The 23,633-nt window shown below is 45.2% G+C and overlaps 1 long non-coding RNA gene across 3 annotated transcripts; it reads right to left on the bottom strand.

Moving 5' to 3' along the window:
* Window positions 1–806: 806 nt before the first annotated feature.
* LOC139229652 (uncharacterized) lies at window positions 807–19,427 on the bottom strand. 3 transcript variants are annotated; one of them, XR_011587773.1, is made up of 5 exons: window positions 19,386–19,427; window positions 14,961–16,270; window positions 9,625–9,660; window positions 1,147–1,169; window positions 807–1,046 (listed from the first exon to the last, which is right to left on the bottom strand). It is a non-coding gene; the product is annotated as an uncharacterized lncRNA (long non-coding RNA). The 3 variants fall into 3 exon arrangements; XR_011587772.1 differs by lacking the exon at window positions 19,386–19,427 and adding an exon at window positions 19,119–19,306; XR_011587774.1 differs by lacking the exon at window positions 19,386–19,427 and adding an exon at window positions 19,119–19,306 and having other exon boundaries at window positions 16,142–16,270.
* Window positions 19,428–23,633: the final 4,206 nt, after the last annotated feature.

Below are 23,633 nucleotides of genomic sequence, written 5' to 3'. Positions count from 1 at the left end.
ACTCCCTTCAAGGCCGTTTCTTAATCTTTTTTCAAAGAAGTGCGAAAATTCCACGTTGAAAGATCCTTCTGTATTTTGTTCATTCATTCCTGGGATGTGGTGGTGCAAGGCCAGCATTTATTGCCCATCCTTCATTGCCCTTGAGAAGAGGGTGGTGAGCCGCCTTTTTGAACTGCTGCAGTCTGTGAGGTGAAGGTGCTCCCACAGTGCTGTTAGGGAGGGAGTTCCAGGATTTTGACACAGCGACGATGAAGGAACGGCTGATATATTTCCAAGTGAGGATGGTGTGTAACTTGGAGGGGAACTTGTAGGTGAGAGTGTTCCCCTGCGCCTGCTGTCCTTGTCCCTCTAGGTGACAGAGGTCGTGTGTTTGAGAGATGCTGCAGTGCAACGTGTAGATGGTCCACAGTGCGACGGTGGTGGAGGGAGTGACTGTTTAAGGTGGTGGGTGGGTGCCAGCCAATCAAGCGGCTGCTTTGTCCTGGATGGTGTCAAGATTCTTGAACTTTGTTGGAACTGCACTCACCCAGGAAAGTGGAGAGTATTCCATCACACTCCTGACTTGTGCTTTTTGTATGGAGGTGATTGAAAGTCATTTGACCAAATCAGTTGTGAATATACTCGTGCATTATTTCTCCAGTTTTAAACCATGAAAGAACCCACTGTAACAGGTTAATGATTTAAATCACAGTTTTTGTTTACTAATGAATGAACTATAATGGCCAATTGCTTCTAAAATAATTTAGATTATTTTTATGTTTGTTGCATTATGAATCATGAATCAGACATCACATGCTGCCATTTCATTTATTTTTTTATTTGAAGTGGGTATCGATAATATTTACATTCTTGTACTCGTGTCTAGTATTCTTAAGATGTGTCCACTTATTGAGGATTTTACGGGTTAAGTAAGAAAACAGGAAAGGCCCTCCGTACCAGGGTTGAGAATGTCCATTACATGTCTCCACGCTCTATACTTGGTGGGCCCTTTAAATGCTCCCAGTGACAGGCTGCCTTCCGCTATGTTTGGCTGATGGTCATCTTCACTAATAATGTAAATATGAAATATTAAACAGAAAATAAAACCAGCCCTTCAATATGCTACTTTATTATGTTGTTCAGTTATTTTTGGAGAGCGTGTCGTACCTCTGCTCCTCGGGCGTACTCTCCTGAAATAGACAGAAACACAAATGTTAACGCACAGCAGACCGCTGGCAGTGCTCAAACAGACTAAACAAGGCTCGACTTTGCAGCATGAAAGAGCTCGAGAGTCAATAGTAAAGTGTGGAGCAACTCGCTGATCTCAGCTGCCCAAAACCTGAAGGAAAAGATTTGGGCCTTTGGGACGGGAACTAATGGAAGGAAACGATTGTAAAGCTAATTAGCAAAGGCCAGTGGATAGTATTGGACTAATTGAGTCAGAGTTTAGTGAAGTGGATGGGCTGGTACTCAATATTGAGGGCGAGTCACTGGGGATCTGTGATGGGGATTTTTGCAACAGGTACAGGAAGAAACTGAAATAAGTGCTCGAGGAAACCGAGCACAAAAGATAATAGAGAATACACCAGCAGGAAGAACGCTTGTAAAGACACTGAGAAAGCCACAACAATTTGCAGATATAGGAACAGGAGTAGGCCACAGAGCCCTTCAAGCCCATTCCACCATTCAATTAGATCAAACACTAACTCCTAATACAGAAGACCAAGTCATGAGGAAGAAGTATTTCAGAAGCCAGAGAACATGGTTAGGACAAAGATGCAGTTGGGGAGGTGCAGAGATTCTGGCTGTAGGAAGGTGGGTAGTGATGAGTGTGGTAATGATTTTGAGTTGGTAACCTAGGGAAACAATCGTAGATGTTTATGGAACTGAAGGTAGCCATTTCGGCTCATTGTGTTTGCGCCGGCCAAATCCCACTTTCCAGCTCTGGGTCCGTAACCCTGTAGGCTACGGCACTTCAAGTGCACATCCAAGTACTTTTTAAATGTGACGAGGGTTTCTGCCTTTACCATCCTTTTACGCAGGGAGTTCCAGACCCCCCACAACCATCTGTGTGAAGAAATTTCCCTTCAAATCCCCTCTAAACATTCTACCATTACTTAAATTTTTTTCCCCCTGGTTGTTGACACCTCTGCTAAGGGAAATAGGCCCTTTCAATCCACTATATCTAGGTCCCTCATAATTTTATACACCTCAATGAGGTCGCCCCTCACCCTCCTCTGTCCCAAGGAAAAAAAAACAGCCTATCCAATCTGTCCTCATAGCCAAGATTCTCCAATTCCAGCAACATCCTCGTAAATCTCCTCTGTACCCTCTCCAGTGCAATCACGTCCTTCCTGTAATGCGGTGACCAGAACTGCACGCAGTACTCCAACTGTGGCCGAACCAGTGTTTAGTACAGTTCAAGCATAACCCACCTGTTCTTATATTCTATGCCTCGGCTAATAAAGGCAAGCATTCCATATGCTTTCTTAACCACCTTATCCACCTGGCCTGCTACCTTCAGGGATCTGTGGACATGCATTCCCAGGTCACTTTGTCTGTGCACATTGAAGATAAATGACAAAAGGTACTGGAGGAGCAGGAAGAACTAAATGACAATGTAAGAAATTCTGTAAGGGCTCTGAACCCTCCCATGCAAGGATGGCCTAGAAAATCAAGGCAATTTCCTTTGTTATACTTCCTGTTTTTGGTGAAAAAGTATTTTGCAAAGAAAATCGCACATATGAATAATAAGAAACATAAGAAATAGGAGCAGGAGTAGGCCATACAGCCCCTCGAGCTGCTCTGCAATTTAATACAATCATGGTTGATCCGATCATGGACTCTGGTCCAATTCACTGCCCGCTCACCATAACCCCTTATTCCCTTATCGGTTAAGAAACTGTCTATCTCTGTCTTAAATTTATTCAAGGACCCAGCTTCCACAGCTCTCGGAGGCAGCAAATTCCACAGATTTCCAACCCTCACAGAAGAAATTCCTCCTCATCTCAGTTTTAAATGAGCGGCCCCTTATTCTAAGATTATGCCCCCTAGTTCTAGTCTCCCCTATCAGTGGAAACATCCTCTCTGCATCCACCTTGTCAAGCCCCCTCATAATCTTATACATTTCGATAAGATCACACCTCATTCTTCTGAATTCCAATGATGCCCAACCTACTCAACCTTTCCTCAAAAGTCAACCCCTCATCTCTGGAATCAACCTAGTGAACCTTCTCTGAACTGCCTCCAAAAGCAGTTATATCCTTTCTTAAATGTGGAAAGCAAAACTGCACGCAATATTCTACGTGTGGCCTCACCAACACCTTGTAAAAAAACTCTAGCAAGACTTCCCTGCTTTTATACTCCACCCCCTTTGCAATAAAGGCCAAGATTCCATTGGCCTTCCTGATCACTTGCTGCACCTGCATACTAATCTTTTGTGTTTCATGCACCAGGACCCCCAGGTCCCGCTGTACTGTAGCACTTTGCACTTTTTTCCCATTTAAATAATAACTTGCTCTTCGATTTTTTTTCTGCCAAAGTGCATAACCTCACACTTTGCAACTTTATATTCCATCTCCCAAATTTTTGCCCACTCACTTAGCCTGTCTATGTCCTTTTGCAAATTTTTGTGTTCTCCTCAACACATTGCTTTTCCTCCCATCTTTGTATCGTCAGCAAACTTGGCTACGTTACACTCGGTCCCTTCATCCAAGTTGTTAATGTAGATTATAAAATAGTTGGTGTCTCAGCATTGATCCCTGCGGCACCCCACTAGTTACTGATTGCCAACCCGAGAATGAGCCATTTATCCCGACTCTCTGTTTTCTGTTAGTTAGCCAATCCTGTGTCCATGCTAATATATTACCCCCAACCCCGTGAACTTTTATTTTGTGCAGTAATCTTTTATGTGGCACCTTGTCAAATGCCTTCTGGAAGTCGAAATACACCACATCCACTGGTTCCCCTTTATCCACCCGGTTTGTTACATCCTCAAAGAATTCCAGCAAATTTGTCAAACATGACTTCCCCTTCATAAATCCATGCAGACTTTGCCTGACTGAATTTTGCTTTTCTTAATGTCCTGCTATTGCTTCTTTAATAATGGATTCCAACATTTTCCGAACCACAGATGTCTGGCCAACTGGTCTTTCGTTTCCTGCTTTTTGTCTGCTTCCTTTTTTTTTTTTAAAATAGGGGCGTTACATTTACACTTTTCCAATCTGCTGGGACTTCCCCAGAATCCAGGGAATTATGGTAAATTACAACCAAAAAATCCACTATCCCAGCCACTACTTCTCTTAAGACCCTAGGATGCAAGCCATCAGGTCCAGAGGATTTATCCACCTTTAGTTCCTTTATCATACTGAATACCACCTCCTTAGTGATTGTGATTGTGTTAAGTTCCTCCCCCTCTATAGCCCCTTGACTATCCACTGTTGCGATATTTTTAGTGTCCTCTACCGTAAGAAACTCTTGCCATCTGTTTTTATACTTCTGGTTAGTTCACTTTCATAGTCTATCTTTCCTTTCTTAATCATTTTTTTAGTCATCCTTTGCTGGCTTTTAAAAGCTTCCCAATCTTCTGTCCTCCCACTAGTTTTGGCCATTTTGTATGCCCTTGTTTTTAAAATTGGATACCATCCTTTATTTCTTTAGTTAGCCGCGGATGGCTATCTTTTCTTTAACACCATTTCCTCCTCACTGGAAGATATTTTTCTCGAGAGTTATGAAATATCTCCTTAAATTTACACCACTGTGCATCAACGGTCCTACACTTTAATCTATTTTCCCAGCCCACTTTCGCCAACTCTGCCCTCATATCTTTGTAGTCTCCTTTACTTAAGCTTAGTACGCTGGCTTGACATCCAACTTTCTCGCCCTCCATCTGAATTTGAAATTCAACCATGCTATGATCACTCATTCCAAGGGGATTCTTGACAAGGAGATGGTTTATTAATCCTTTCCCATTACACAGGACCAGATCTAAGATAGCCTGCCCCTGGTTGGTTCCGTTACATAATGATCAAGGAACCCATCCCTTATGCACTCTTTATGCAGCCAAGGGGGTGAGTGATTGGTGAGTAGCTTTTCTTTGATCTTTTCTATATCAGTAGGTAACCTTTAGCATTGTCGTTGCCAAATTAAGTTAATCTAAGGGTTAAGTCATGGCAGGACAGCTCGGACACATGTTATGTTCCTCCTGTACTATGTGGGAAGTCAGGGATGCTTCCGGTGTCCTTGACGACTACGTGTGCGGGAAGTGTATCTGCCTCCAACTCCTGACGGACCGCATTGCGGCACTGGAGCTGTGAGTGGATTCACTCTGGAGCATCCACGATGCTGAGAATGACGTGAGTAGCACGTTTAGCGAGTTGGTCTTACCCCAGGAAAAGGGTACACAGATAGTAAATGGAAGACCAACAGGAAGAGCAGTACAAGGAAGGTAGTGCAGGGGTCCCCTGTGGTCATCCCCCTGCAAAACAGATACAGCGCTTTGGGTACTGTTGAGGGGGATGACTCATCAGGAGGGAGCAGCAGCAGCCATGTTCATGGCACCGTGGGTGACTCTGCTGCACAGGAGTGCCGGAAAAAAAAAGTGGGAGAGCTATAGTGATAGCGGATTCGATTGTACGGGGAATAGATAGGTGTTTCTGTGGCCGCAACTGAGACTCCAGGATGGTATGTTGCCTCCCTGGTGCAAGGGTCAAGGATGTCTCGGATCGGGTGCAGGACATTCTGAAAAGGGAGGGTGAACAGCCAGTTGTCGTGGTGCACATTGGTACCAATGATATAGGTAAAAAATGGGATGAGGTCCTACGACACGAATTTAGGGAGCTAGGAGCTAAATTTAAAAGTAGGACCTCAAAAGTAGTAATCTCAGGATTGCTACCAGTGCCACATGCTAGTCAGAGTAGGAATCGCAGGATAGCTCAGATGAATACGTGGCTTCAGGAGTGGTGCACAAGGGAGGGATTCAAATTCCTGGGACATTGGAACCAGTTCTGGGGGAGGTGGGACCAGTACAAACCGGATGGTCTGCACCTGGGCAGGACCGGAACCAATGTCCTCGGGGGAATGTTTGCTAGTGCTGTTGAAGAGGAGTTAAACTAATATGGCAGGGGGATGGGAACCTATGCAGGGAGACAGAGACAGAGAAAATGGAGACAGAAGCAAAAGATAGAAAGGAGAATAGTAAAAGTGGAGGGCAGAAAAACCCAAGGCAAAAAACAAAAAGGGCCACATTACAGCAAAATTCTAAAGGGGCAAAGTGTGTTAGAAAGACAAGCCTGAAGGCTCTGTGCCTCAATGCGAGGAGTATTCGGAATAAGGTGGATGAATTAACTGCTGTGCAGCAGTTAACGGATATGATGTAATTGGCATCATGGAGTCACGGCTCCAGGGTGACCAAGGCTGGGAACTCAACATCCAGGGGTATTCAACATTTAGGAAGGATAGGCAGAGAGGAAAAGGAGGCGGGTGGCGTTGCTGGTTAAAGAGAAAATTAATGCAGCAGTAAGGAGGGACATTAGCCTGGGTGATGTGGAATCGGTATGGGTGGAGCTGCAGAATTGCAAAAGGCAGAAAACGCTAGTGGGAGTTGTGTACAGACCACTAAACAGTAGTAGTGAGGTTGGGTACAGCATCAAGCAAGAAATAAGGCATGTGTGCAATAAAGGTACAGCAGTTATCATGGGTGACTTTAATCTACATATTGATTGGGCTAACCAAACTGGTAGCAATGCGGTGGAGGAGGATTTCCTGGAGTGTATTAGGGATGGTTTTCTAGACCAATATGTCGAGGAACCAACTAGAGAGCAGGCCATCCGAGACTGGGTGAAGTGTAATGAGAAGGGACTAATTAGCAATCTTGTTGTGCGAGGCCCCTTGGGGAAGAGTGACCATAATATGGTAGAATTCCTTATTAAGATGGAGAGTGACAGTTAATTCGGAAACTAGGGTCCTGAACCTTAGGAAAGGTAACTTCGACGGTATGAGGCGTGAATTGGCTAGAATAGACTGGCAAAGGATACTTAAAGGGTTGACGGTGGATAAGCAATGGGAAACATTTAAAGAACACATGGATGAACTTCAGCAATTGTACATCGCTTCCTGGAGTAAAAATAAAACTGGGAAGGTGGCTCAACCGTGGCTAACAAGGGAAATTAAGGATAGTGTTAAGGAAGAGGCATATAAATTAGCTAGAAAAAGCAACAAACCTGAGGACTGGGAGAAATTTAGAATTCAACAAAGGAGGACTAAGGGTTTAATTAAGAGGGGGAAAATAGAGTACGAGAGGAAGCTTGCAGGGAACAAAAAAACTGACTGCAAAAGCTTCTATAAATATGTGAAGAGAAAAAGATTAGTGAAGACAAACGTAGATCCCTTGCAGTCGGATTCAGGGGAATTTATAATGGGGAACAAAGAAATGGCAGACCAATTGAACCAATACTTTGGTTCTGTCTTCACGAAGGAAGACACAAATAACCTTCTGAATGTACTAGGGGACAGTGGGTCTAGTGAGGAGGAACTGAAGGATATCCTTATTAGGCGGGAAATTGTATTAGGGAAATTGATGGGATTGAATGCCGATAAATCCCCGGGCCCTGATAGTCTGCATCCCAGAGTACTTAAGGAAGTGGCCCTAGAAATAGTGGATGCATTGGTGATCATTTTCCAACAGTCTATCGACTCTGGGTCAGTTCCTATGGTCTGGAGGGTAGCTAATGTAACACCACTTTTTGAAAAAGGAGAGAGAAAACGGGTAATTATAGACCAGTTAGCCTGACATCAGTAGTGGGGAAAATGTTGGAATCAATCATTAAGGATGAAATAGCAGCGCATTTGGAAAGCAGTGACAGGATCAGACCAAGTCAGCATGGATTTATGAAAGGGAAATCATGCTTGATGAATCTTCTAGAATTTTGAGAGGATGTAACTAGCAGAGTGGACAAGAGAGGACCAGTGGATGTGGTGTATTTGGACTTTCAAAAGGCTTTTGACAAGGTCCCGCACAAGAGATTGGTGTGCAAAATCAACGTGCATGGTATTGGGGGTAATGTACTGGCGTGGATAGAGAGCTGGTTGGCAGACAGGAAGCAGAGAGTCAGGATAAACGGGTCCTTTTCAGAATGGCAGGCAGTGACGAGTGGAGTGCCGCAGTGCTCAGTGCTGGGACCCCAGCTCTTTATAATATACATTAACGATTTAGATGAAGCAATTGAGTGTAATATCTCCAAGTTTGCGGATGACACTAAACTGGGTGGTGGTGTGAGCTGTGAGGAGGACGCTAAGCGGCTGACGGGTGACTTGGGCAGGTTAGTTGAGTGGGTAAATGCATGGCAGATGCAGTAGAATGTGGATAAATGTGAGGTTATCCATTTTGGGGGCAAAAACACAAAGGCAGAATATTATCTGAATGGTGACAGATTAGGAAAAGGGGAGGTGCAACAAGATCTTGCTGTCATGCTTCATCAGTCACTGAAAGTGGGCATGCAGGTACAGCAGGCAGTGAGGAAGGCAAATGGTATGTTGGCATTCATAGCTAAGGGATTTGAGTATAGGAGCAGGGAGGTCTTACTGCAGTTGTACAGGGCCTTTGTGAGGCTTCACTTGGAATATTGTGTTCAGTTTTGGTCTCCTAATCTGAGGAAGGACGTTCTTGCTTTTGAGGGAGTGCAGCGAAGGTTCATGAGACTGATTCCAGGGATGGCTGGACTGTCATATGAGGAGAGACTGGATAAACTAGGCTTTTATTCAGTGGAGTTTAGAAGGAAGGATGAGAGGGGATCTCATTAAAAACATATAAGATTCTGACGGGACTGGACAAGTTAGATGCAGGAAGATGTTGGGGAAGTCCAGAACCAGGGGACATAATCTCAGGATAAGGGGTAGACCATTTAGAACTGAGATGAGGAGAAACTTCTTCACTCAGAGTTGTTAACCTATTGAATTCCCTGCCGCAGAGAGTTGTTGATGCCAGTTCATTGGATATATTCAGGTGGGAGTTAGATATGGCCCTTATGTCTAAGGGGATCAAGGGGTATGGAGAGAAAGCAGGAAAGGGGTACTGAGGGAATGATCAGCCATGATCTTATTGAATGGCCGTGCAGGCTCGAAGGGCTGAATGGCCTACTCTTGCACCTATTTTCTATGAACTCTTCCTCAAGACTATCCTGACCAATTTGATTTGTCCAATCAATATGGAGGTTAAAATCACCCATGATTATTGCTGTTCTCTTTTTACAAGCCCCCCACTATTTCTTGATTTATACTCCGACCAACAGAGTTGCAACTGTTAAGGGGCCTTTCAACTACGCCCACCAGTGACGTTTTTCCCCTTGTTATTCCTTATCTCCACCCAAACTGTTTCAATATCCTGATCATTTGAGCCAATATCGTTTCTCATTATTGCAGTGATTTCATGCTTTATCAACAGAGCTACCCCACATCCTGTTCCTTTCTGTCTGTCTGTCCTTCTGAATTATCAAGTACCCCTGAATGTTTAGTTCCCAGTCCTGGTCACCTTGCAACCATGTCTCTGTTATGGTTACCAGATCATACCTATTTGTGCCGACAGCTCATCTAATTTGTTATGAACGCTGCGTACATTCAAATAAAGAGCTTTTAAATGTGTTTTCTTACCATTTTCTCCAGCTATGGCTCCTCGGGCGTACTTTCCTGAAATAGATAGAAACACAAATGTTAATGCACAGCAGACCGCTGGCAGTGCTCAAACAGACTAAACAAGGCTCGACTGTGCAGCAAAAAAGAGCTCGAGAGTCAAGAGTAAAGTGTGGAGCAACTCGCTGATCTGGAAAGGTAATGATCAACGGCGAGTGGATAGTATTGGACTAATCGAGTCAGACATTAGTGAAGTAGATGGGCTGGTACTCAATATTGAGGGTGCGTCACTGAGAAAGAACATGGTTAGGACAAAGATGCAGTTGGTGAGGTGCAGGGAGATTCTGGCTGTAGGGAGGTGGGTGGTGATGAGTTGGTTACCTGGAGATAGGTCTGTGCACATTGAAGATAAATGACAAAAGGTACTGGAGGAGCAGGAAGGGCTAAATGACAATGTAAGAAATCCTGTAAGGGCTCTGACCCCTCCCATGCAAGGATGGCCTAGAAAAGCAAGGCAATTTCCTTTGACATACTTCCTGTTCTGGGTGAAAAAGATGTTTGTAAAACAACTCGTAAATATGAATAACTGCCAGTCAACTTGCTGCTAAAATAATACCGGGACTTCGAAAAGTAAATGGCGTTATTTTTGTGACAAAAAAAAATCGGAGAGAGATGACCAAATAAAAGTTTGAGAGAGGCGGTAGCAGCGTCGAGAGGCAGCGGCCAATAAAGGCTCAGCAGTCGGGGGAGTTCGTGGAGGCGGGAGCTCGTTGATGAGGCCTACCGGTGCAGCTGCAGCAGGGAGAGAAAGCAAATAAGTAGAAAGAAATCAAAAGGTGACATCACAGCCAAGGGGGTAAGTGATTGGTAAGTAGTTTTTCTTTTTCTGTTTCTTTTCTATATCAGTAAGTAACCTTTTAACATTGTTGTTGCCAATTTAAGTGTATCTAAGGGTTAAGTCATGGCAGGACAGCTCGGACACGTGTTATGCTCCTCCTGTACTATGTGGGAACTCCGGGACGCTTTCGGTGTCCCTGACGACTATGTGTGCGGGAAGTGTATCCGCCTGCAGCTCCTGACGGACCGCATTGCGGCAGCACTGGAGCTGCGGGTGGATTCACTTTGGAGCATCCACGATGCTGAGAATGACGTGATTAGCACATTTAGCGAGCTGGTCTTACTGCAGGTAAAGGGTCCACAGCCAGATAGTGAATGGAAGACCAACAGGAAGAGCAGTGCAAGGAAGGTAGTGCAGGGGTCCCTGTGGTCAGCCCCCTGCAAAACAGATACACCGCTTTGGGTACTGTTGAGGGGGATGACTCATCAGGGGAGGGCAGCAGCAGCCAAGTTCATGGCACCGTGGCTGGCTCTGCTGCACAGGAGGGCAGGAAAAAGAGTGGGAGAGCATTAGTGATAGGGAATTCAATTGTAAGGGGAATAGATAGGCGTTTCTGCGGCCGCAACCGAGACTCCAGGATGGTATGTTGCCTCCCTGGTGCAAGGGTCAAGGATGTCTCTGAGCAGGTGCAGGACATTCTGAAAAGGGAAGGTGAACAGCCAGTTGTCGTGGTGCATATAGGTACCAATGATACAGGTAAAAAACGGGATGAGGTCCTATGAGACGAATTTAGGGAGCTAGCAGTTAAAAAGTAGGACCTCAAAAGTAGTAATCTCAGGATTGCTACCAGTGCCACGTGCTAGTCAGAGTAGGAATCGCAGGATAGCTCAGATGAATATGTGGCTTCAGGAGTGATGCACAAGGGAGGGATTCAAATTCCTGGGGCAATGGAACCAGTTCTGGGGGAGGTGGGACCAGTACAAACCAGACGGTTTGCACCTGGGCAGGACCGGAACCAATGTCCTAGGGGGGAGTATTTGCTGGTGCTTTGGGGAGGAATTAAACTAATATGGCAGGGGGATGGGAACCTATGCAGGGAGACAGAGGGAAATAAAATGGAATCAGAAGCAAAAGATAGAAAGGAGAATAGTAAAAGTGGAGGGCAGAAAAACCCAAGGCAAAAAACAAAAAGGGCCACATTACAGCAAAATTCTAAAGGGGCAAAGTGTGTTTAAAAAAAACAAGCCTGTAGGCTCTGCGCCTTAATGCGAGGAGTATTCGGAATAAGGTGGATGAATTAACTGTGCAGATAGCAGTTAATGGATACGATGTAATTGGCATCACGGAGACATGGCTCCAGGGTGACCAAGGCTGGGAACTCAACATCCAGGGCTATTCAGCATTTAGGAAGGATAGACAGAAAGGAAAAGGAGGCAGGGTGGCATTGCTGGTTAAAGAGGAAATCAATGGAATTGTAAGGAAGGACATTAGACTGGATGATGTGGAATCGGTATGGGTGGTGCTGCGGAATTCCAAAGGGCAGAAAACACTAGTGGGAGTTGTGTACAGATCACCAAATAGTAGTAGTGAGGTTGGGGACAGCATCAAACAAGAAATAAGGGAAGTGTGCAATAAAGGTACAGCAGTAATCATGGGAGAGTTTAATCTAGATATTGATTGGGCTAACCTAACTGGTAGCAATGCGGCGGAGGAGGATTTCCTGGAGTGTATTAGTGATGGTTTTCAAGACCAATATGTTGAGGAACCAACTAGAGGGCTGGCCATCCTAGACTGGGTGATGTGTAATGAGAAGAGACTAATTAGCAATCTTGTTGTGAGACACCCCTTGGGGAAGAGTGAGCAAAATATGGTAGAATTCCTTATTAAGATGGAGAGTGACAAAGTTAATTCGGAAACTAGGGTCCTGAACTTAAGGAAAGGTAACTTCGATGGTATGAGGCATGAATTGGCTAGAATAGACTGGCAAAGGATACTTAAAGGGTTGACGGTGGATAAGCAATGGGAAACATTTAAAGAACACATGGATGAACTTCAGCAATTGCACATCGCTGTCTGGAGTAAAAATAAAACTGGGAAGGTGGCTCAACCATGGCTAACAAGGGAAATTAAGGATAGTGTTAACGCCAAGGAAGAGGCATTTAAATTGGGTAGAAAAAGCAACAAACCTGAGGACTGGGAGAAATTTAGAATTCAACAGAAGAGGACTAAGGGTTTAATTAAGAGGGGGAAAATAGGATACGAGAGGAAGCTTGCAGGGAACATAAAAACTGACTGCAAAAGCTTCTATAAATATGTGAAGAGAAAAAGATTAGTAAAGACAAACGTAGATCCCTTGCAGTCGGATTCAGGTGAATTTATAATGGGGAACAAAGAAATGGCAGACCAATTGAACCAATACTTTGGTTCTGTCTTCACGAAGGAAGACACAAATAACCTTCCGAATGTACTAGGGGACAGTGGGTCTAGTGAGGAGGAACTGAAGGATAACCTTATTAGGCGGGAAATTGATGGGATTGAAGGCCGATAAATCCCCGGGGCCTGATAGTCTGCATGCCAGAGTATTTAAGGAATCTGCCCGAGAAATAGTGGACACATTGGTGATCATTTTCCAACCGTCTATCGACTCTGGATCAGTTCCTATGGACTGGAGGGTAGCTAATGTAACACCATTCTATTTTTTTAAAAAAAGGAGGGAGAGAAAACAGGTAATTATAGACCGGTTAGCCTGACATCAGTAGTGGGGAAAATGTTGGAATCGATCAAGGGAAATAGCAGCGCATTTGGAAAGCAGTGACAGGATCGGACCAAGTCAGCATGGATTTATGAAAGGGAAATCATGCTTGATGAATCTTCTGGAATTTTTTGAGGATGTAACTAGCAGAGTGAACAAGGGAGAACCAGTGGATGTGGTGTATTTGGACTTTCAAAAGGCTTTTGACAAGGTCCCGCACAAGAGATTGGTGTGCAAAATCAAAGTACATGGTATTGGGGATAATGTACTGGCGTGGATAGAGATCTAGTTGGCAGACAGGAAGCAGAGAGTCGGGATAAACGGGTCCTTTTAAGAATGGCAGGCAGTGACACGTGGAGTGCCGCAGGGCTCAGTGCTGAGACGCCAGCTCTTTACAATATACATTAACGATTTAGATGAATGAATTGAGTAATATCTCCAAGTTGGCGGATGACACTAAACTGGGTAGCAGTGTGAGCTGTGAGGATGACGCTAAGAGGCTGCAGGGTGACTTGGACAGGTTAGGTGAGTGGGCAAATGCATGGCAGATGCAGTATAATGTTGATAAATGTGAGGTTATCCATTTTGGAGGCAAAAACACGAAGGCAGAATATTATCTGAATGGCGGCAGATTAGGAAAAGGGGAGGTGCAACGAGACCTGGGTGTCATGGTTCATCAGTCACAAAGTGGGCACGCAGGTACAGCAGGCGGTAAAGAAGGCAAATGGTATGTTGGCCTTCATAGCTAGGGGATTTGAGTATCGGAGCAGGGAGCTCTTAATGCAGTTGTACAGGGCCTTAGTGAGGACTCACCTGGAATATTGTGCTCAGTTTTGGTCTCCTAGTCTGAGGAAGGACGTTCTTGCTACTGAGGGAGCGCAGCGAAGGTTCACCAGACTGATTCCAGGATGGCTGGGCTGTCATATGAGAGGAGACTGGATCAACTGGGCCTTTATTCACTGAAGTTTAGAAGGATAAGAGGGGATCTCATAGAAACATGTAAGATTCTGACAGGACTGGACAAGTTAGATGTGGGAAGAATGTTCCCGATGTTGGGGAAGTTCAGAACCAGGGCACATAGTCTTAGAATAAGGGGTAGGCCATTTAGGACTGAGATGAGCAGAAGCTTCTTCACTCAGAGTTGTTAACCGATGGAATTCCCTGCCGCAGAGAGTTGTTGATGCCAGTTCATTGGATATATTCAAGAGGGAGTTAGATGTGGCCCTTACGGTTAAAGGGATCAAGGGGTATGGAGAGAAAGCAGGAAAGGGGTACTGAAGGAATGATCAGCCATGATCTTATTGAATGGCAGTACAGCTTGAAGGGCCGAATGGCCTACTCCTGCACCTATTTTCTATGTTTCTATGAAAAAACAATGGAACTGGTCAGGAACGTTGAAGTAGCTGCAAGAAACATTTACATTGGATAGGAGGGAGAAGGCCAGGAGGAAAGGTGATCCACATGACATTGATTACAGAGTGGAATCTAGACAGCAGGTGGGTGATATACAAGAACCAGGTAACATTAACAAGGGTAAACTAGGGGCCAAAAGATGGGAACATCTACAGTAAGCTGTATAGGACGGGAATGCTGAATGCATTAGGAATCAGCAATTCCAAAACACGAGGCTACTGTAGCACTTGGGAACTACAGTGTTGTGGGAATATTATAAACATGGCTGACTGCAGAGGATGGTGCACAGGGACAGGAGGAGCCTGTTCCACCATTCAGTTAGATCATGGCTGATTGTACCTCAACTGCATTTACCTGTTTTTGCTCCATTTCCTTGATGCCCTTAACCAACAAAAATCCACCCATATCTGTCTGGAAAATGTTGAATTGTTTGATCCGCGCATTCAGTCTTTTGAGGGAGATAGTTCGAGATTTCCACAACCCTGTGAATGAAGTTTAAAAAAGAAACAAGAAAGTATTGAGGCAGAGCAGAGTAGACAGCAAGGATGTGATGTGGGCCTGGATGTCAAAGACACCAAGGAGATTAAAGCTGTTCATCCTGTGAAAGAGCTGTCCAATTTATTACCACACGCAAGCCTTTCCCCATAACCCTGCAAATTAGTTCTCTTCAAGTACATGTCCAATTGCCTTTTGAAAGTCCCTATGGAATCTGCTTCCACCACCCTTTCAGGTTCCAAATCTAAATAACCCTTTGTGAAAAAATATCTCCACATTTCCCCCGAGATCATTTGCTAATTATTTTAAATCTATGACCTCTGGCTACCGATCCACTTGCCAGAAGAAACGGTTTCTTCCTGTTTGCTCAATCAAAACAGCTCAGAATTTTGAATACCTCGATTAGGTATCGCCTTGACCTTTTCTGCTCCAAGGAGAACAATCCCAGCTTCTGCAATCTCTCCACATAACTGAAGTCCCTCATTCCTACGATCATCTGAGTAAAGCTCCTTCTTACCCTCTCCAAGACCTTGACATCCTTCCACAAGTGTGGTTCCCAGAATTCTACACAATACTCCAGCTGAGGCCTAACCAGTGATTTGTAAAGGTTTAGCATGACTTCCTTGTTTTTGAATTCAATGCCCCATTTACAAAGCCAAGTATCCCACAAGCTTTCTTGACTGTCTGATCAACTTTCCCTGCCACCTTCAAAGATTTGTGAACATTTACCCCAGTTCCTTCTGTTCTTGCACAACCCTCAAAATAGAATCATTTAGATTACAGAGCCTCTTCATGTTCCCTCAAAGTGCATCACGTCACACCGATCCGCATTAAATTGTATCTGCCATGTGTCTGCCCATTTCACCAGTCTATCTTTGTCCTCCTGAAGTCGGCTACTATCCTGCTCACTATTCACTACATTGGCAAGTTTTGTATCATCTGCAAACTTCAAAATTGTATTTTCTATACCCAAGTTCAGGTCATTTATAGACAAGGAAAGCTTATCCTGAATTGTCCCGGATTTCTCGCAGATTTGTCACCATTCTGAATAAAATATCATCCTTTTCCTCATTCAGTTCTTCGACCAAGTTCCCTTCCTCTTCATCCAAAATATTGCGCAAAGTAGAAAATTCAGAGTCGATGAGGTCCTGCGATTGATTCGACTGCTCCTGTTAAGACAAAAAGAGTTTGTTAAAGAAGGAAGCACAACAATCGTAGGTCACCAGCACATTGATCACAATGCTTAATAAACACCAAGCCATGCTGCTGAAAATGCACAGGGATAGAGTTCTATTAGCCGGGCATGGGGTGTATAACACACTACCCGTACAGGCACAGCTCACATTGGTCCACTGAGAATTCCCCTTCATTTCAGAGATGCTCTCTTACTGCTTCAACTCAAAATCTTCAAAAGAGGTTTTCTTCTGCCTCAGAGAATGTAGGATTGTGTTCATTTTCACCTGCAATTTAAATTAAATGATGTCTGAAGTTATTTGGCAAAAAATCTAGGGGGGAAATGAGGGGAAACATTCTTACACAGCAATGGTGATCTGGAACGCACTGCCTGAAAGGGCGGTGGAAGCAGATTCAATAGTAACTTTCAAAAGAGAACTGGATAAATAGTTGAGTAGGAGACATTCACAGGGCTCTGGGGAAAGAGCAGGGAGTGAGACTAATGGGACAGCTCTTTCAAAGAGCCAGCATAGGGACGATGGGCAGATTGGCCCCCTCCTGTGCTATGTGTCTCTATGATTCTAGGTGCTGACAACAGAGTCAGTGTTTGCTAAAATTAGAAAGATCAAAAGTGAATTTTTAAAAACTCTTAGCTGGACCAATTGTTTTAACTTCACTTCATAATGGTTGCAGCTGGTGCAAAGCTGAAATGGAGTCAAACTCTCTCCTGGCCCATGGTCAATGGAAACTATTGATCTTCAGAGTTACTCTGCACATCTTCCCTCGCCGTCAATCTCAAACTGCTTTGCATCAACACACAGTAAGTGGCATGACTGTCCCAATCTCACTGAGCCAGGACATACAGAGTTAAGACATGCAGAATCAGCTGAACTATAAACAGAAGTACTGAGCTTTCTATATTTCAACAACATTACAGATTCAAACTAAGATTCCCGCCCTCCTCCAGCTCACAAGATATCCTGAAATTTAAATAAAATGCAAAGTCAGGCAACGCCAAGTTTCCTATTGGGAAAGAGAGCAGGGGAGTTGTCCCCAGTGTCCTGGGTCAATATTTATCCCTCAACCACCATCACCAAAACAGATGAGCTGGTCATTGCCACATTGCTGTTTGTGAGAGCTTGCTGTGTGCAAATTGGCTGCTGCATTTGCTACTTTACAACACTGACTGCACTTCAAAAGTACTTCACTGGCTGTAAAGCACTTTGGGACGTCCTGAGCTCGTGAAATACACTATATAAATGCAAGTCTTTCTTTCTACGGGATTAACACACACCATTATTGCAGCATGACATGTCCTATGCTCGAAACAAGTCAGTGACAGTGTGTGACTGAAATAGTTCTGATACAGCATCATTTCCTGCCCTTGCTGATTCCATCATTTCTTACCCATACTCCAGCTGTGACCAGATTCTTTACACAAGTCTAATTTAAACACACACATACACACCTTACAATAGATGACAGCCCCCTCAAAAAAACAGAAGATCCAATGCACAGATTGTCTTTAACCCATGACTAAGATTACCCACCATTATATTATGGGGATTATTTGCATTCCCCCTCCTCACCCTTCTTTTCCCCAATGTACATTGGGACCATACTCTCTGGAATTAAGAGAGAGAGGTGTTCTCATTGAACACAAGATTCTGAGGAGGACTGACAGGGTAGATGCTGAGAGGTTGTTTCCCCTGTCTGGAGAGTCGAGAACAAGGGCACATAGTCTCAGGATAAGCGGTCGGCCATTTAAGACTGAGATGAGGAGGGATGTGAATCTTTGGAATTCTCTATCCCAAAGGGCTGTGGATGCTGAGTCTCTGAGTAGATTTAAGGCGGAGATCGATAGATTTTTGGAATCTGGGGGAATCAAGGGATATGGTGATCAGGCAGGAAAGTGGAGCTAAGGTCAAAGATCAGCCATGATCTTATTGAATGGCAGAGCAGGCTCAAATGGTAAAGGAGGGGGCGGGGGGCCTGATAATGAAGGATGACAATAAAGGATAATGAATGTTTACCCAGTTTCCCTTTAATTGCATCTGTGCTATTCGCCTCAACCACTGCATGCGGTAGCAAATTCCACATTCTCAACACTTGCTGGGTAAAGAAGTAATCCTCTTAAAACTGCGCCTTCATACAGTGACAGGAGGGAGATAATTGCACTGAGAACTGTCTCCAACTCCTCCTGTCTACTTTTCTGTATTACCAATTTGTTTTTTTTTTAGGCTCAGAAGGTTATGGGTTTAACATAGAAAACAGGTGCAGAAGTAGGCCATTCAGCCCTTCGAGCCTACACCACCATTCTATAAGATCATGGCTGATCATTTCTTCAGTAACCCTTTCCTGCTTTCTCTCCATACCCTAGGTCCTGCTCCAGAACCTTGAGCACAAAATCTAGGCTGACACTCCAATGCAGTGCTGAGGGAGCGCTGCACTGTCGGAGGTGCAGTCTTTCAGATGAGGTCTGAATCCGAATCCCCATCTACCCTCTCAGGTGGACGTAAAAGATCTCATGGCACTATTTTGAAGAGCAGGGGAAGTTATTCACAAAGTCCTGTCCAATATTTATCTCTCAACCAACATGAAAAAAACATATTTGGTCGCTAACACATTGCTGCTTGTGAGAGCTTGCCGTGCACAGATTGACGGCCAAGTTTCCTACATTACAACCACAAGTACACTTCAAAAGTAAGTTTAGGGAGAGAATCCAGAGCTTAGGGCCCAGGCAGCTGAAGGCACGGCTGCGGTTTGTTCATTTAAAAATGATAAGATATATCGTGCCCACTGCAAATAACTGAGACTTGGCAGGTAGGTAATTAGGTGCATTACCTTCCAATGGATTACACATTGGATCTGTACCATCTGCAGCACATCCTGTAGCCACCAGCCAGGACTGTGGCTCACTCACTGGGCAGCAGACCCTGTCATTGTAAACACTATTTAAATGTGTTTCCCCCTCTGTGTCACAATCCACAACAAAATCCCACACATTATATATAGTACAGACTGGAGCAAACACATCCCACATCCCACACCCCACATCCCCACACCCCAGCCTCCGCTCAGCAGGTTCCCGGGGAAGAAGTGACTGCCAACCTCGCTCACCAAACCCGTTGCCTTGACGCCCACGCTCGCCCCGGAAACCCGCCTCCCTCGCTCTGAGTGACAGCCGCTCCGCCAATCCGCTTCCTGTCAGCAGCCTCACAGGGATGCCATTGGCCAATCAGCGCCGCCGGGAGGCGGGGTTTGTGGCCATGATTTGGGTTGAAAGAGGCTCGCGCTCGGAACTTGCCGGTTGGGTTTAAATATTTAATGTTGAACGGCCGTCAGTCTTTGCCCCTGTGAGCGGGCGCGGGGCGCGGGGTGTGTGCTGTGATTGGCGGGGAGCGGGACAACAACAACTTGTGTTTATATAGCGCCTTTAACACAGTAAAAGGTCCCAAGAAATTACGGCAGGTGACCAAAGGGTCAAAGAGAGAGGTTTTAAGGAGCGGGTTGAAGGAGGAAAGTGAGGTGGAGAGGTGGAGAGGTTTAGGGAGGGAGTTCCAGAGCTTGGGGCCCAGGCAGCTGAAGGCACGGCCACCGATGGTGGAGCGATTATAATCAGGGATGGTCAGGAGGGCAGAATTAGAGGAGCGCAGACATCTCTGGGGGTTGTGGGGCTGGAGGAGATTACAGAGATAGGGAGGGGCGAGGGCCATGGAGGGATTTGTAAACAAGGATGGGAATTTTGAAATCGAGGTGTTGTTTAACCGGGAGCCAATGTAGGTCAGCGAGCACAGGGGTGATGGGTGAGTCACCAAAGAACTCATTTTTAGAGTGGAAGCAAATCTTCCTCGATTCCGAGGGACTGCCTATGATGATGGTAATGATAATATAAGAAATAGCAGGAGGAGTCGGCCATACGGCCCCTCGAGCCTGCTCCGCTATTTAATATGATCATGGCTGATCCGATCATGGACTTGGGTCCACTTCCCATAACCCCTTATCGTTGAAGGAACTGTCTATTTCTGTCTTAAATTTATTCAATGTCCCAGCTTCCACAGCTCTTTGATGTAACAAATTCCACAGACTTACAACCCTCACAGAAGAAATTTCTCCTCATCTCAGTTTTAAATGGGTGGCCTCTTATTCTAAGACTATGCCCCCTAGTTCTAGACTCCCCCCATCATGGAAACATCGTCTCTGCATCCACCTTGTCAAGCCCCCTCATAATCTTATACGTTTCAACAAGATCACCTCTCATTCTTCTGAATTCCAATGAGTAGCGGCCCAACCTTCTCAACCTTTCCTCATAAGTCAATCTCTGGAATCAACCTTGTGAACCTTCTCTGAACTGCCACCAATGCAAGTATATCCTTTTGTAAATATGGAAACCAAAACTGCACACTATTCTAGGTGTGGCCTCGTCAATACCCTGTATAACTGTAGCAAGACTTCCCTGCTTTTATACTCCATCCCCTTTGCAATAAAGGCCAAGTTTCCATTGGCCTTCCTGATCATTTGCTGTACCTGCATACTAACCTTTTGTGTTTCATGCACAAGTATCCCAGTCCCGCTGTACTGCAGCACTTTGCAATCTTTCTCCATTTAAATAATAACTTGCTCTTTGATTTTTTTTCTGCCAGAGTGCATGACCTCACACTTTCCAACATTCGACTCCATCTGCCAAATTTTTGTCCACTCATTTAACCTGTCTATGTCCTTTTGCAGAAAGAGCTGGGTGTCATCAGCGTACATGTGGAAACTGATGTGTTTTCAGATGATGTCGCCAAGGGGCAGCATTTAATAACAGGCTTGACAGCAGAGGTGTTGCACTAATTTATCTCAAACACTGCCATGTAGCGCCACCTTCTGCCTGTGGAGCAACATTACAGGCAGAAAGGTCACTGGGTTACTGCAGTTCACAGCTCATTCCACCCAGTGAGTTCCGCTCCACAATTCACCATCAATTTGTGTTGTATCTCCCCTCCTTATTTTCCCAGATTATATTAAGATGGTTGCCACTTCCTGCACAGCAATCCTAGCTTGTCCGAGAACAAACTGCCCTCCTCTTTATTCTGACCGGGGGTCTATAGCACACTCAGCAGAGCGGCAGTTCGAGCAGCGTGAGTCCGGGGTGCGTGGAGAGGCCTATAAAGGCCCAATGTCGGAGGAGGAGGAGGAGGAGTGGCAGTTCGAGCAGCGCGAGTCGGGGTACATGGAGAGGCCTATAAAGGCCCAGCTTGTACAGCTCCAGCCGGGAGAAAAAGCAAAAAAGAAGTAGAAAGAAATCAAAAGGTGACGTCACAGCCAAAGGGGTACGTGATTGGCTGGTGATTGGTGAGTAGCTTTTCTTTTTCTTTTCTATATCAGTAAGTAACCCGTTAACATTGTTGTCTTTTTCTTTTTTATACCAGTAAGTAACCTGTTAACATTGTTGTCGCCAAATTAAGTGTATCTAAGGGTTAAGTCATGGCAGGAGAGCTCGGTCATGTGATATGCTCCTTCTGTACCATGAGGGAACTCGGGGACACTTCTGGTGTCCCTGACGACTACGTGTGCGGGAAGTGTATCCGCCTCCAGCTCCTGATGGACCGCGTTGCGGAATTGGAGCTGAGGGTGGATTCACTCTGGAGCATCCACGATGCTGAGAATAATGTGAGTAGCACGTGTAACGTCTTACCGCAGGTGAAGGGTCCACAGCCAGCTAGGGAATGGAAGACCAGCAGGAAGAGCAGTGCAAGGAAGGTAGTGCAGGGGTCCCCTGCGGTTATCCCCCTGCAAAACAGAAACACTGCTTTGAGTACTGTTGAGGGGGATGACTCATCAGGGGAGGGCAGCAGCAGCCAAGTTCATGGCAGCATGGCTGACCCTGTTGCACAGGAGGGCAGGAAAAAGAGTGGGAGAGCGATAGTGATAGGGGATTCAATTGTAAGGGGAATAGATAGGCGTTTCTGCGGCTGCAACCGAGACTCCAGGATGGTATGTTGCCTCCCTGGTGCAAGGGTCAAGGATGTCTCGGAGCGGGTGCAGGACATTCTGAAAAGGGATGGAGAACAGCCAGTTGTCGTGGCGCACATTGTTACCAACGATATAGGTTAAAAAAAGGGATGAGGTGCTACGAGACGAATTTTAGGAGCTAAATTAAAAAGTAGGACCTCAAAAGTAGTAATCTCGGGATTGCTACCAGTGCCACGTGCTAGTCAGAGTAGGAATCGCAGGATAGCGCAGATGAATATGTGGCTTGAGCAGTGGTGCAGCAGGGAGGGATTCAAATTCCTGGGGCATTGGAACCGGTTCTGGGGCAGGTGGGACCAGTACAAACCGGACGGTCTGTACCTAGGCAGGACCGGAACCAATGTCCTAGGGGGAGTGTTTGCTAGTGCTGTTGGGGAGGAGTTAAACTAATATGGCAGGGGGATGGGAACCAATGCAGGGAGAAAGAGGGAAACAAAATGGAGACAGAAGCAAAAGACAGAAAGGAGATGAGTAAAAGTGGAGGGCAGAGAAACCCAAGGCAAAAAACAAAAAGAGCCACTGTACAGCAAAATTCTAAAGGGTCAAAGTGTAATAAAAAGCCAAGCCTGAAAGCTCGGTGCCTCAATGCGAGGAGTATTCGGAACCCAGGAGAGGGCTCTGAGCTAGTTAGAGTGGGTGAGAGCGCAGATGAACAAGACCCCAAGAAAGAATGCAAAAGGCAAGAGGCAACAGAGCAGAGTAGCACTGGGGTAAGTGTAAACCACAAGGTGATAGGAAGGGACAATATGTATGAATATAAAGGGGCTGCAGGAGGGGTCAAAACTAAAAATCATGGTTTAAAAACTAGCATTAAAACACTCTACCGAAACGCACGCAGCATTCGAAAAAAAGTAAATGAGTTGACGGCACAAATCATTACAAATGGGTATGATTTGGTGGCCATTACAGAAACGTGGTTGCAGGGTGGCCAAGACTGGGAATTAAACATACAGGGGTATCTGACAATTTGGGAGGATAGACAAGAAGGGAAAGGAGGTGGGGTAGCTCTGTTAATAAAGGATGATATCAGGGCAGTTGTGAGAGACGATATTGGCTCTAATGAACAAAATGTTGAATCATTGTGGGTGGAGATTAGAGATAGTAAGGGGAAAAAGTCACTGCTGGGCGTAGTTTATAGGCCCCCAAATAATAACTTCACGGTGGGACGGACAATAATCAAGGGAATAATGGAGGCAAGTGAAAAAGGAACGGCAGTAATCATGGGGGATTTAAACCTACATATTGATTGGTCAAATCAAATCGCACGAGGTAGCCTTGAGGAGGAATTCATAGAATGTATACGGGATTGTTTCTTAGAACAGTATGTTACAGAACCTACAAGGG

This window comes from Pristiophorus japonicus, chromosome 19, assembly GCF_044704955.1.
Source record: "Pristiophorus japonicus isolate sPriJap1 chromosome 19, sPriJap1.hap1, whole genome shotgun sequence".
NCBI lineage: Eukaryota > Metazoa > Chordata > Chondrichthyes > Pristiophoridae > Pristiophorus > Pristiophorus japonicus.
This window is presented reverse-complemented; position numbering and strand designations above follow the sequence as displayed.